The 11,890-nt window shown below is 51.6% G+C and overlaps 1 long non-coding RNA gene across 3 annotated transcripts; it reads left to right on the plus strand.

Annotated features, from left to right (window-relative positions):
- The first annotated feature begins 2,315 nt into the window (after positions 1-2,315).
- LOC309574027 lies at positions 2,316-8,125 on the plus strand. Of its 3 annotated transcripts, XR_014226484.1 has the most exons (5): positions 2,316-2,643; positions 3,108-3,250; positions 3,831-4,026; positions 5,181-5,280; positions 7,208-8,125. It is a non-coding gene; the product is annotated as an uncharacterized lncRNA (long non-coding RNA). The 3 variants fall into 3 exon arrangements; XR_014226483.1 differs by having other exon boundaries at positions 3,108-4,026; XR_014226485.1 differs by lacking the exon at positions 3,831-4,026.
- Positions 8,126-11,890: the final 3,765 nt, after the last annotated feature.

Raw genomic sequence — 11,890 nt, forward strand, 5'->3', positions numbered from 1 at the left:
TTGGTCAGTTCCTCTTCCTGTTCTCTGTCCTATTTTTTGTCTCTCTGTCTCACTCCCTGCCCGCATCTTTATCTTTCCTTCTTTCTTCCTCTCCTTTTTCCTTTGCCCTGCATTTCTTGACTGTATTTCTTTGTCCCTCTCACTGTCCTTTTTACCTGTACCTGTCTGCATCTGCTGCTCATTCCTTCTCCCTCATTGCATCCTTCTCTTGATAACCCTCTGTCCTGCTGCCCATCCCTCTCTTTCTCCATCCCTCTGCTACACCTTGCCCGTCTTCCCCCCACACCCACGTGCCGTGGTCATTTCCTTTCTCTGTCCTTGTTTCCCTCTTTGTCTCGGTATCCCTCTGTCCTTCCTGTGTGTTTACCATTCTTTTTCTCTGTCCTTTGCCGTGCCTCATTCATGTTCCTTTTTATTCTCTGTTGCTCTGTCCTGCTCCCTGTGCCATTGTTTCTCACTGGATCCTCCTGTCCCGTTTCCTGTCCCTATTCTTTTTTAATCCCTCTCTGTCGTGCTGCCCATGCCCGATGTTTTTTTCTCAATTCCATCCTGCACCCTGTTCTTCCTTTTCTTCCTGTGTCCCCTCTGCTCCCACTCCCTCTTTCTGCCTATCCTCGTCTTTCCCTGGTGCTCCCACCCCACCGCTCGATGGGTCCGTGAGCGCAGATTGGGATCCCGGTGCTCCAGCCTCCCAGGGGCAGCAGCAGCGCCGTAGGGAAGGGACGAGACAGCTCCTGCCACTGCCCCGAGCGCAGGAACGGAGCGGAGCCTGAGCGGGAGCCGCGGCACCATCGTGGGACACGCGGCCAGCAGCCCGCGACACCGGAGCTGGGGAGGAACTTTAGCCCTTCTGGGGGCTGTCCCCCTTTATTGTGCCAGCAGAGCCCCTTTTGGGGGGGGGATGTACACATGTAAATGGCTTTATTAAAGCGACGCGCTGCTGTCCAGGGCAGTTTGACTCGTTTTGTCCCGTCTTTGGGGGTGAGGGAAAAACGGCTGGGGGATGGGGTGGAGGCTCAGGGGCTCCGATGTCATTTGGGGCACCCCAATGTCCTGGGAGAGCCACGATGCGGTGGAGGAGCAGGTGAGTGGGGAATGACGGGGGCCATGCTGGGTGCCTTCCCCCAGAGGAGCCCAAAAATGCCAGAAAACTCACAGGGAGGGGGTGTATGTAGGATACTAAAACCTGTCAGGGTTTTCATTTTTACATATATTGACAAATAGTACTAATTTATATCTAAATTCATTTCAAAATACACCCTCTATCTACTATCTTCTGTACCTGAATATAAGAAACCCGGAATAGAGATCTGTAGGTTTTGAAAATAATGACATAGCGCTTCTATACAGGGATGAAGCAATCAAGGGCCTGAAAACACAAGAAAAGATGATCGGCGTGAAGGAAATAAAAAGCGCTCTAAGCCGACTTTTCTCTCGGTTCTCTCGCTGCCCCGAACCGTGTCCCAGGGGCCAGTGTCCCCCGAACCAGTGTCCTCTGCGGCGGCGCTGCCACCTGGGGACAGAGAGCGGCACTGCCGCCCCCGACACAGCGCCCCGGCCCTCCCTGCAGTCCCGTGCCGGGGGACACGAGACAGCGGCGGCCTCCGTGACGGCCGAGCGCGGCAGGGGCAAGCAGCGGGGCGATGTCTGCGAACGGAGGGTAGGGCTGAAGGACAGTTAGGAGCGAAAAGGGACACGGCCGTGCTTGAGCGGGGCCATGGTGGTACAAGGAGGGGCGGTGGCTGAGAAGAACGACAGCAGGGCCGCGGTCGCCCGGCGATGCGGGCCGGGGGCAGCGGGCGGGCACCGCCGAACGGAGCTGCCCGCGCGCCGCTCCCCGGACGGCGGAAGTGACGCTTTGTTATCACGCGACAGGACGCTCAAGACGGCGGACCCGGTTGGACCGCGCCAGAGGCGTCCCCGCCGCTGCCTGCCGCCGCTCGCGCGGCTGCCGCCCGCCTCCGGCGCCGCTGACCCCACCGCCCATGTCCTCACACCGGGAAACGCTGCGGAAAATCGCGCTGAGAGCGTGGTGTCGGCGTCGGAGCTCAGGCAGCCGAATAGACAGAGGGGCCTAAATGCTACCACACCAAAGATGGCGGCTTGACCGGAAGTAGCTTCTGCCAGCACCCAAGATGGCGACGAAGGGAGGCCGTCACATGATGCCGCACCAAAGATGGCGATTCGGCACGCGGCTTATTTGACCTTCCAAAGGTGGCGGCACCATGCGCATGCGTCTTGGGCAGGGACAAACACTGTTAGGGAGGAAAGACCCCGCTCCGTCTTTTCGGCTGCCTGAACGCCACCCTGACGCCGATCCAGCGCTTTCAGCGCGATTTTCCGCGGCGTTTCCCGGTGTGCGGACACGGGCTCTGGGGTCAGCGGCGCCGGGGGCGGGCGGGAGCCGCGCCAGCAGCGGCGGGGACGCCCTGTACCGGTCGCGCCGCGCCGCTCCCGTGAGAAGCCCTCAGGGCACGCGCTGCCGCGCCGCGCTCCCCTGCGGCCCGGGGAAATGTGGGAAAACACAAAATCATCGAGGAGGAGCAGTCACCGGGGCTGCCTGAGCCATCCCCCTGCCCGAAGGGCGGCAGCTGCCCAGAGGCGGGAGCAGCCAGCAAGGATGCAGCTGCTCTTTCCCAGGAGGTGAGAGGTGGGGGGGCAGACCTGCAGGCAGGGTTTCCCAGCTGCAGGCAGGGTTTCCCAGCTGCAGGCGGAGCAGGAAAATCCAGCTCCCAGCAGCTCTCGGTGAGTGCTGGATCGGCTGTGGGCTGAGCAAAGGTGGGAGGTGCGGGTGGTGTTCATATCCCCGGGAGCTGCTGAAATGGCAAACTCGCAGCAGCCTCGTGTGTCTGTGTGTGGGACCAGCTCTAATGCTGGCAGCCAGATCAAATTTCTGTCAGATTTCTATCAAATGTGGGGTTTAAATCTGGGACCGATCAGCTCCCTGAGTGTGGAAGTCCTTGAAGTAGCCAAGCTGAGCCGCTTTTGAGAATTCCAGGCATTGTGTCCTTATGGTTCTTAATACAACATTTAAATAATTAATATGGAATTGAGACCCTGAGGTTAGAATGACTTAAAAACATTCCTTGTCCCTCTCCTATTTCCAGCCCAGGACTAAGTTGACGTTCCCTGAGTGGCTGCAGTTCCCTGGATGTGGAGGGAGGAGGTCTCTGCCAGAGTGAGGGAAATGTCCCTGCTGGTTGCTGTGTCCGCAGTGGGCAGAGAACGCTGATCTTGGCAAGATGGGTTTGTGAGTATTGAATCAATCCTACCGCCTTTTTCATGAGTTGTTCCAGTGAGTCATCAGCTGGGAACACTTTTAGCTGGTTTTGATTAAGTTTCTTTTTCACAGGTTTCTTGGTGTTTTGATCATGAAATTGCCAAACCCTTAAGTTTGCTAAGTTAACCCTTCAATGAACCAATCCTGAGCGAACTGGGGATTGGATATCTGGGATCTTCCGGCACTTCAAGGCCAGGTTGGGTTTACCCCCTGATTTTGGTGCCAGGGGAAAACTCCAAGTTAAGAATATTCAAAATATGAACCAGTTCTCATGAAACTCAGCTTTCCAAACCTTTATTCAGGCTAAAGAAAAGATGGAAATGCCCTTGGCAGAAAAGCACCCATGAGGCAAAGCAGGCTTAAAATGCCTGTAAGCAGGAAATCCAGGAGAAATGGCTGCTGGCTCCTGGCATCCTGGGCTTTCCAGGCAGGTTTTGTACTGGCTTGCAAGGTAGTTTTCCTGCCTCTGGGGGGTGGCACCTGCATCCCACTGGAAAGGAGAGAGCAGCAAGTGGGAAGACAATTGCTGACGTGTGTCCTTGGATTGCAGTTCCTCCCAGTGGGTCTATGCTGCTGGAAGTACAAAGGAGATCAGTCTTGGAGTACCTGTTTGTTCACCTGTGGGGCTTGGGAGAGATGTTGGACATGGAATTCCAGGGATGCTCCCCTTGCTGGAGTGAGAAGCAGTGGAAGCTGTTTGCTGTCTGCTTCTTCATCCCTTTCACCTCGGTCCCCTGGGGTTCCAGGTAATCCCACCTCACCTTTGCTTTTCCATGGGTCTCTAAACAAGGGCTTGAGCTTTGCTGTAGCTCCCGTTTACAGGGAGGGCCTATTCCAGGAAATGTCTCATGGTCTGGACTGATGCCACTGCAAGAAGAGCAGAAAACCCCACAGCTCCTGTGGCTCACTCATCTGAATTGCCTCCAGGCAGCAAGGATTATTCCCAAATGTCATCCTCTGGCTCCATGACTTGGTGATGTTGTGTTCCCCCAAAGCCCAGGGGCTGCTTTGTGTTGCAGCTCGCTAAAGTCCAGCTCAGTGGTGCTGGGTTTGGGTTTTGTGTGTAATGAGAACACTGAAAAATTCCCCTCATTCACTGGCACAGCCCTGGAGTGGGAGCAGATTCCCCTCATCCCAGAGTTATCCTGCTCCTGCCCTGGATTCCTCCGGTACCGTGTGTTTTCCAAGCTCACAGCACTGATGGATCTAAGCAAGGAAAACAATCCCTGTTCCTTCTCTTGTCCGTCCTTGATGTTCCCAGGCCCTGCATCTCCCTGGCTATTCCCTGTCTGACTCTTCATCTCCATCCCACCTTATCCTGATCAAATATGGGCCTGAGATGTGTTTAGTAGCAAATCCATTCTTTTAAAGAAGGCCAAGTGCAAAGAACATCCAAATGCAGAGAAGTCTTTAGAAAAGGAGTTCTGTAACTTGATTTGAATAAAGGGAGAGGCCGTGGGTGTTTCCCCGTGGGGTCTCTCAAATTGCTAGAGGACACAGCCTCCTTTTTATATATGCAAATAAGGGATGTGTCTTCCGGCATTTTCTGTTGTTTTTCTCTGTCAGGTTTTGGAGGGGTTTCTCTCCATGATTTCCTGTGATACAGGTGTGTCTCTTCCTTTGTCCAAATCCAGTGGCAAAGGATTGAACAACTGATGAGTGGGGTCTGGGATGAAAATGGTTCTGCTAAAATTAGGGAAACAATGCTAGAAGAAAAATGAGCATCCTTTTAATGCTTGGAATAAAAGTGCTGGGAAAGGGCACTTTTAATTTGATTTGGTGTCACTTGCCTTTTTTTTAATGGCTAAAACTGCACGGTGAGCAGTCAGAGCAGAAATATGAAATGCAGGAATCTTTGATTCCAGAGTGGGATTAGCTTCCCTTTTCTGCTCTCTTTCAGGACAGGAAAAATCACTGAACTCGTCCCATCTTTGCCAAAAGCTTTGGTGTTTGAGCAGCCAAACCCAACAAGGCCCCCCCTGGTCCTGCTCATGGTGTGGGTAAGTCACCAGTTCGACTTCTCTCTGCTGGGATTAACTCCCTAGGGAATGCCATTTCCAGCAGCCTGGTCTGTTGGAAAAGGGGAGAAGGGAAGAGGAAATGCAGTGCCAGAGCTGTGTCCCATCAGGTTGTGTTTCCCTCTGAGGACAGAGAGTCTCTGGGCTGAGGTGAGATTGCTGGGAGTGCTTGGATGAGCAATCCAGGGAACAGGGAGCTCGGAATTGCAGTTGCTGCTAGAACCCATTGCCTTAGGTCTGCTTCGTTTGTGTCTGTGAGAAGTGGGATTTGTGCTGGAGAGGTGCTGTTGGGAACAAAGGATGGAGTAAATCCACTCCCTGAATGTGCAGTGAGGGACTGAGATGCAGGGAAGGGGAGTATTTATAAACTATATCCATACTTCCCTGAAACGGGCTGGAGCAGTGATGGAGGTGCTTGGCTTTGGCCTGGACCTGTCAGGATGAGCCATAAACAACCCAGCCAAGCCCCTGAACCCTCCATGGATGTTTGAAACACTTCCACAGAAAGCCAAGGCAGTAATGATTCCAGAGAAAAAATTAGAGGTGATTGCTTACGATCCATGGGGAATTTCCTTTGGAATTATCAATCAGAGAGTGTATCGAAGCAGAGCCCATCTTTTGGCTTTTTCTGGTCTCTAATCTCCTGTCTGGCTTAACAGAGTTGTGTGTGCTCCCATTCAGGAAGCAGCATCTTTCCAGGTTGAAATTTGGGGTGGTTTTGTTTCTTTAGGGTTTGGGTTTCTTTCCCAAGTGAATCAGCCCTCCCATAAATACCCCGTGTTGTTCTACACAGCTGCTTTGGCTGTGGGTCAGAGAGAGAGAAGGGAAATTACTTTTTATTATCTTGAAATTTTTCCAGACAGAAGTAGGACATCATCTTGCCCCTCCCCGAAGCACTGCAGGCACATGGGAGTAGCTCTGTGCTGGAACAGTTCTCTGAGAAATAACAATGTTTGAGAGGTTTAAGTGTTAATAACAACTCTCTTGTCTCTTGGTGGCAAGATTTGGTCCTACAGTCCCAGACTGGTGAGGGAGAAAATGAACTTGTGCTGTTCCTGGAAAAGCTTCTGTTACTCCTTCCTTTTAATTCTGTGGTCTGATTTACTGACTGGTATCTTTCTAACAAGACTTGTCAGAGATTCAGATTCAGGAATTGAATTTGGGTTTGTTCGCTACAAAATCTTGCCAAGCCTGAAGGCCTGTGGTGATGACTGCTCCCAGCAAAGGTTCTTTATTAATCCTCTGTCAGATTTCCCTCAGTGCTGGGCAGGTGATGCCTTAGGTTTTAACTTTTATATTTTTCAAATTCTGTACTGCTTAGTGTGTAACTCTGAAAGTTTCTTGTAGCCTGTTAATTCTGCTCTCGTGCTAGGTAGACATAACAAAGCCTCTCTGGGCCTGCTCTTCAAGGACACTTAGGCTGTCCTAGGCCCAAAAATGTGAACCAAAGAGCCGCTAAGGGGGGGGGGGTAAGCTGAGGGCAAAACTGAAGCTTTAATTGGAGAATTAACCCTGATATGGAAATGAACCAAACCTATAAAAGTGTGAAGAACTCGTGACCTGTCATCCGTCTTGGGGTCCATCTTGGCAATAGCCTCTGGCCCCCTGGGGGTACCTTTGCAGGCCTTTCAAATAAGTACCTACTTTTATTCCCTTACTCCTGTCTAGTCTCTGTGTCTAGGAGGCCTCTTAAGGCATCACAGGGAAGGCAAGGGTTTGGATCAGGAATTCCGCAAGCAGGGCCTGTGTGACCATTGGCTTCTTGTGTGTGTGTCAGTGAGCCAAAATCAAGAGCAGAGATTGGTTTGCTGTTAAGAACTTAAGGTAACTTTAAAACACTTAAAATAAATTATTAAAATTAAGTTTATTATTGAAATAATTCAACTTTTTCTTCTTTTTTTTATTTTAGATGCTGGAATTGCCTCTCTGGATGTGCTGAGCTCTCGCTGTTGTGGACTGTGCGGCCTTGATTGCTGCAGGTTCCTGTTCTTCTCACTGGGGAATTGGAAATAATTATTAGTTAGACTGCAGAGATGTTTTCTGAAACCTTTCCCTTTTTTCTGCCTTTTAATGGTAGATCTTCTCTTTCTGCCTTTGAATTTACAGCGATTCTCTGATACCATTTCACCTGCCCAAATTCCCTGCAGCTCCTGGGACAGAAGCTTCTCCTGTGGCTGAGGTTCAGCGGGAAAATGATACTGTGTGTTCAATCTCCTTAATATATTTAACTGCTCTTTATATCTTAGAGTGTAGACTTAGTTGACCCTTTTTCAACAGAAAGTGGCAGGCTGAAGTCACCTGAATTACTGAACCATACTTTAGATAGTTGAGGTTTTTTAAAGAAAAAAAGTCCAGGCTTTTTGTCTGTGGGCCTTATTGGTATTGCTCCTTAGCTGAGCCACACCTTTAAATAATGATGTGTGTGCCTTCTAGAAAGTGTTCAATACATTTTGCACTCTCTCATGAGACCTTTGGGCCTACGCTTTTCCATTGCTGAGTTAATTGCAGGTCCAATGCAATTGGACAATGTCCCGTGCATGTGTTGTTCATTGATCTGTTTGTGATGTTTATTTCATCTGGGTGCAGAGTTGGGCTTTTTGGGCAGACGGTGCCCCTCAAACCACCAGGCTTGTTTAAACCTTGTTCACTATTTTGTGAAGATCCAGGGTGGGTGAGAATTTTGTCTTGTTTCTGTACTAGGGAATGGAATGCAGAAGCTTCCTGCAATATTCACATTGAAGTTGGAACATTCAAAGGTATCAGTATTATGCGTCTCAGGGGTGAATCTGTCAGGAAAATTAATCCACTACGTCAGAGGTTTATGTCCGTAAAGGAGACAGAGGAGTTCTGTAACTTGATTTGAATAAAGGGAGAGGCCATGGGTGTTTCCCATGGGGTCTCTCAAATTGCTAGAGGACACAGCCTCCTTTTTATCCTAATTTCCCGGTCGCATTTCCCTCTCTGTTTCCCCATTGGCTGAGGTACTTGAGAGGTACAGACTTCCCAAATTGCTTAATACAGACCCCTTTCTAATGTGCATCCTCCCCACTTCTTTTTCTTTGTGTCTCTTCTTTTTCTCTAAGTCCAGGAATTTAGCATGGCCTTGGGTGAGCAACAGTCTGTGTCAATTAGTGGAATTCCTATGGAATTTATGGTTCCACCCATTGCTTCTTTCACCTCTCAGTATCTGGCTTTATCTACCAGCAGGCCCACAGTTTGTTTGTAAAGACACCTCTTTCTCATTCCTTTCAAGATTGTTCTCCACTGCAGTGACACAGGGCCCTTGACTGACACCAACATGTCTAAAAGAGGTTGTGTTATTTTCTCGACCATTTTCCATTTTCATGTGTTTTTCCCGGGCCAGGATGATGGATGACCTCCCTGAAGGCCTGATGCAGCAGCCGCTCCCACTGCTTCCAGGGGGGAACATGGTGGCACAGCCCCAGCACCATTGCCCTGTGGGGCTGAGCCGGGGTTCGGGGTTCAGCAGGGGTGTGAGGAGCCCCCTCAGAGCTGTGCCTGCTCAGGGGGCCTCTCACCTCAGCATCCATGACACAGGCTGCCCAGCCACTGCTTGCCACCGTCTCCTGCCCGCCCCCAGCACCGCTGACCCACTGGGACATCCCCACCAGGAACTGCCGTGGGAGATTGCGCTGCAAGTGTGAGGTCAGGGTCGCAGTCATGATTGTGGCCAGATTCAGGCAGGCAAGTAGATGTCTTTATGGGGGGAGTGTCCTTGCACAGCGCCATTTTGTCGTGCCTACCCAATGTGCATGCACGAGCTGCTGCCATCTTGGAAAGGGCACCCTAAGCCTAAGCCGCCATCTTAGGTGTGGTCCATGTGACTTCCGCCTAAACTCCGCCATCCTGCATTCTGTCAGAAGCCACTTCATGTGAGGGCTGCCATCTTAGGTGCGGTATCACGTGAGTTCTGCCCAGACCTGCCACCTTGTGTGCTGGCAGCAGCCAGTTCTGAACAATTCCACGATTTCAAGCCCGGGCTGCCCTCTTGGGTGTTGCTGACTCTGAATTGCAGCCCCCTCCGCCCTCTTGGGAGCAGCATCTTCCGCTGTCCGTCACACGCACACCCACATACGTGCACTCGCGTCACAACCCTGCACCGCTTCACCTAGCCCCATCCAGCACCACCCTGCCCGCTCTCTCCGCTCCAGGATCTGTCACGAGTTTCTTGCCCATGTAACAGAGAAACAACCACCCACCAACACCATGGTCGCAGTTCATCTCTTCTGTGCCTACAAAAGCTTAATAAGTCATAAGCATCACAAAGGTCTTCAGAGTCTGTGAGTTAAGGGCAGTTGGGAAGAAAAAAAACCACTTTTTGCTCATTCAGTTTTCTTTCTGACAAATGTCTTTCATTGATCATCTTCCGAACAGCAGCAGGCAGCTAATCTATGTTCCTGACAGGATATTCCTGTCCAAGTCTATGGCAATTTTTTTTTCACCTGCCTTATATGTCAGTGTTTGCAGACCCTGAATGCAAAAGGGAGCAAGACATCTGTACTTCTGAGACCCTGCCGATGTTGGATTTTAAGATCTGACTTCCAGAGAGGAGAATTGCCAGTCCCAGCTCATTGCAGTTCCCTGCAGGGACACGAGGGGGTGCTGGAGAGCACAGTGTAAGCGTGTGGAGCTGTTCCAGCGCTTCACTCTCTCCCCCGAATGTTAGAGCTGAGCTCTTGCCTCTGCCCTGTCAATAAGAGCAGGAAAAAATTGGTCTCACTGCACGGTCCTGCTCCGGCACCGGAAGCAGTGCAGAGATATTCATAAAATCCTGGAATGCTCTGGGTGGGAAGGGATTTTAAAACCTATACCACTCAACCCCCTGCCATGGGCAAGGGACGCCTTCCACTAGCCCAGGTTGCTCCAAGGTCCGCCCAACCTGGCCTTGGCCTCTTCCAGTCACCCCAGGCTCCTGTAAATTACTGCAGCCTCTCAGACCAATTAGTATTTTCTTGGAATGCTGTAGGAGAGAAGGTAATTGATGGGGCTGAGCATCACATTAATACAGCCATACTCTTCTGGGAGCCACTTTTGGGCATGTCAAACTGTGTATTTTCCAGGGATACCCAAAAAGTGAGGTTTTCTGTGACACCAAAGCACAACTACACGCCACTTTCAGGAAGTGAGCACCTCAGGAAAAATAACAGGATGAATTTAAGGCAGAGAAATAACGTGGGGAATCGGCGGGTGCCAGCAGTTAGGAGAGGCAAAGAGCGGGAACACACGCGAGCAGGAACAGGAGTATGCCTTTCGGATGAGATTAACTGCGAGGGCATTAATTATAAAATTATTTTTATTTTCCCGCGGGCCGCCGCGGGTGAGGAGGAAACTACATTTCCCGTGATGGCCCGGGGCGACGCAGGACGGCGCCGATCGGGCAGGGCAGGGCGGGGCGCGGCGCAGGAGGCGGGAGGGGATTGAATTCTGAGGCGGCAGCGTTGCTTGGGCTCTGCGGTGACGGGATGTTGTGTCGGACGGGGCGGCTCGCACCGCCGGGATCTGTGTGCGGTACGTCGGGTCGGGAGGGGCGCGGGTCCGGGAAGGGTTCGCGGGGCTGGGGCGGCCTGAGGTGCTGTGGAGTCCGTGAGGGGAGCGTGGGTCCGTGAGGCGGCGTGGGGTGAGAGGTACGCGGGGCTGCGGGTTGTGCGGTCCGTGAGGGGCTGAGGCGGCCTCAGGGGCGGTGAGGGGTGAGGGGTACGTGAGCGGCGCGCTCCTGTTGTGGTGGGGGGGGGAGTCTTTCCTGCTAACATCGCCTGCTTGCAGTTCTTCACTGTGAAGATTGGCTCTTTTTACATATATTTCTCATATTAGGAGAATTAAACGCTCAAGTCCTTCTAAAAGTTCGGCATCTAAGCGGTATTTTTTGGCTGCACAGAAAACTCGGGGTGGAATCGGCTGAGGAAAGCCGGCTGTGTCAGGTTTCAGGTCAGTACCCAGCCTTACAGGTGTCCATTTCTTGTTAAATGCAGGATTAAAGAAGAGTCGTTCAAGATTAAAGGAGAGGTGGTCGTGTTCCAGGAGGGCAGCCACGAGTGGGAGCTGAGCAAGGAGAATGTGCAGCCCCTCAGGCAGGGGCGGGTGATGTCCAGCCTGCAGAACAAACTCAGTGCAGGACTTTGGAACTCCGGCAGGGTAAGGAGGCTCGAAATGGACTGGGAAAAGAGAGGAAGGTGTGTGTAAGCTGATGACTTCTGATCGCTGAGGCAGAGGTCGTGTCTTTCTCCCTTGCCTGTGGTTTGTGTCTATTGTAAATACAGATTTAATCATAGAATCGTGAAACTGTTTGACTTGGGAGGGACCTTATAGATCATCTGGTTTCACCTTCCACTAGACCAGGTTGCTCCAAGCCCCATCCAACCTGGCCTTGGACACTTGAAGGGATGGGGCAGCAACAGCTTCTCTGGGCAACCTGTGCCAGTGCCTGAGCACCCTCCCAGAGAAGAATTTCTTCCTAATATCTCATCCACACCCACCCTCCTTTGGCTTAAGGCCATTCCCTCTTGTCCTGTCACTGCATGCCCTTGTGAAGAGTTGCTCTCCTTCTGGAGAGTCCCTGGCCATGCATACTCTA

The sequence above is a fragment of the Coloeus monedula genome, assembly GCF_965178545.1.
Source record: "Coloeus monedula genome assembly, chromosome: 6".
In the NCBI taxonomy this organism is placed as follows: Eukaryota; Metazoa; Chordata; class Aves; order Passeriformes; family Corvidae; genus Coloeus; species Coloeus monedula.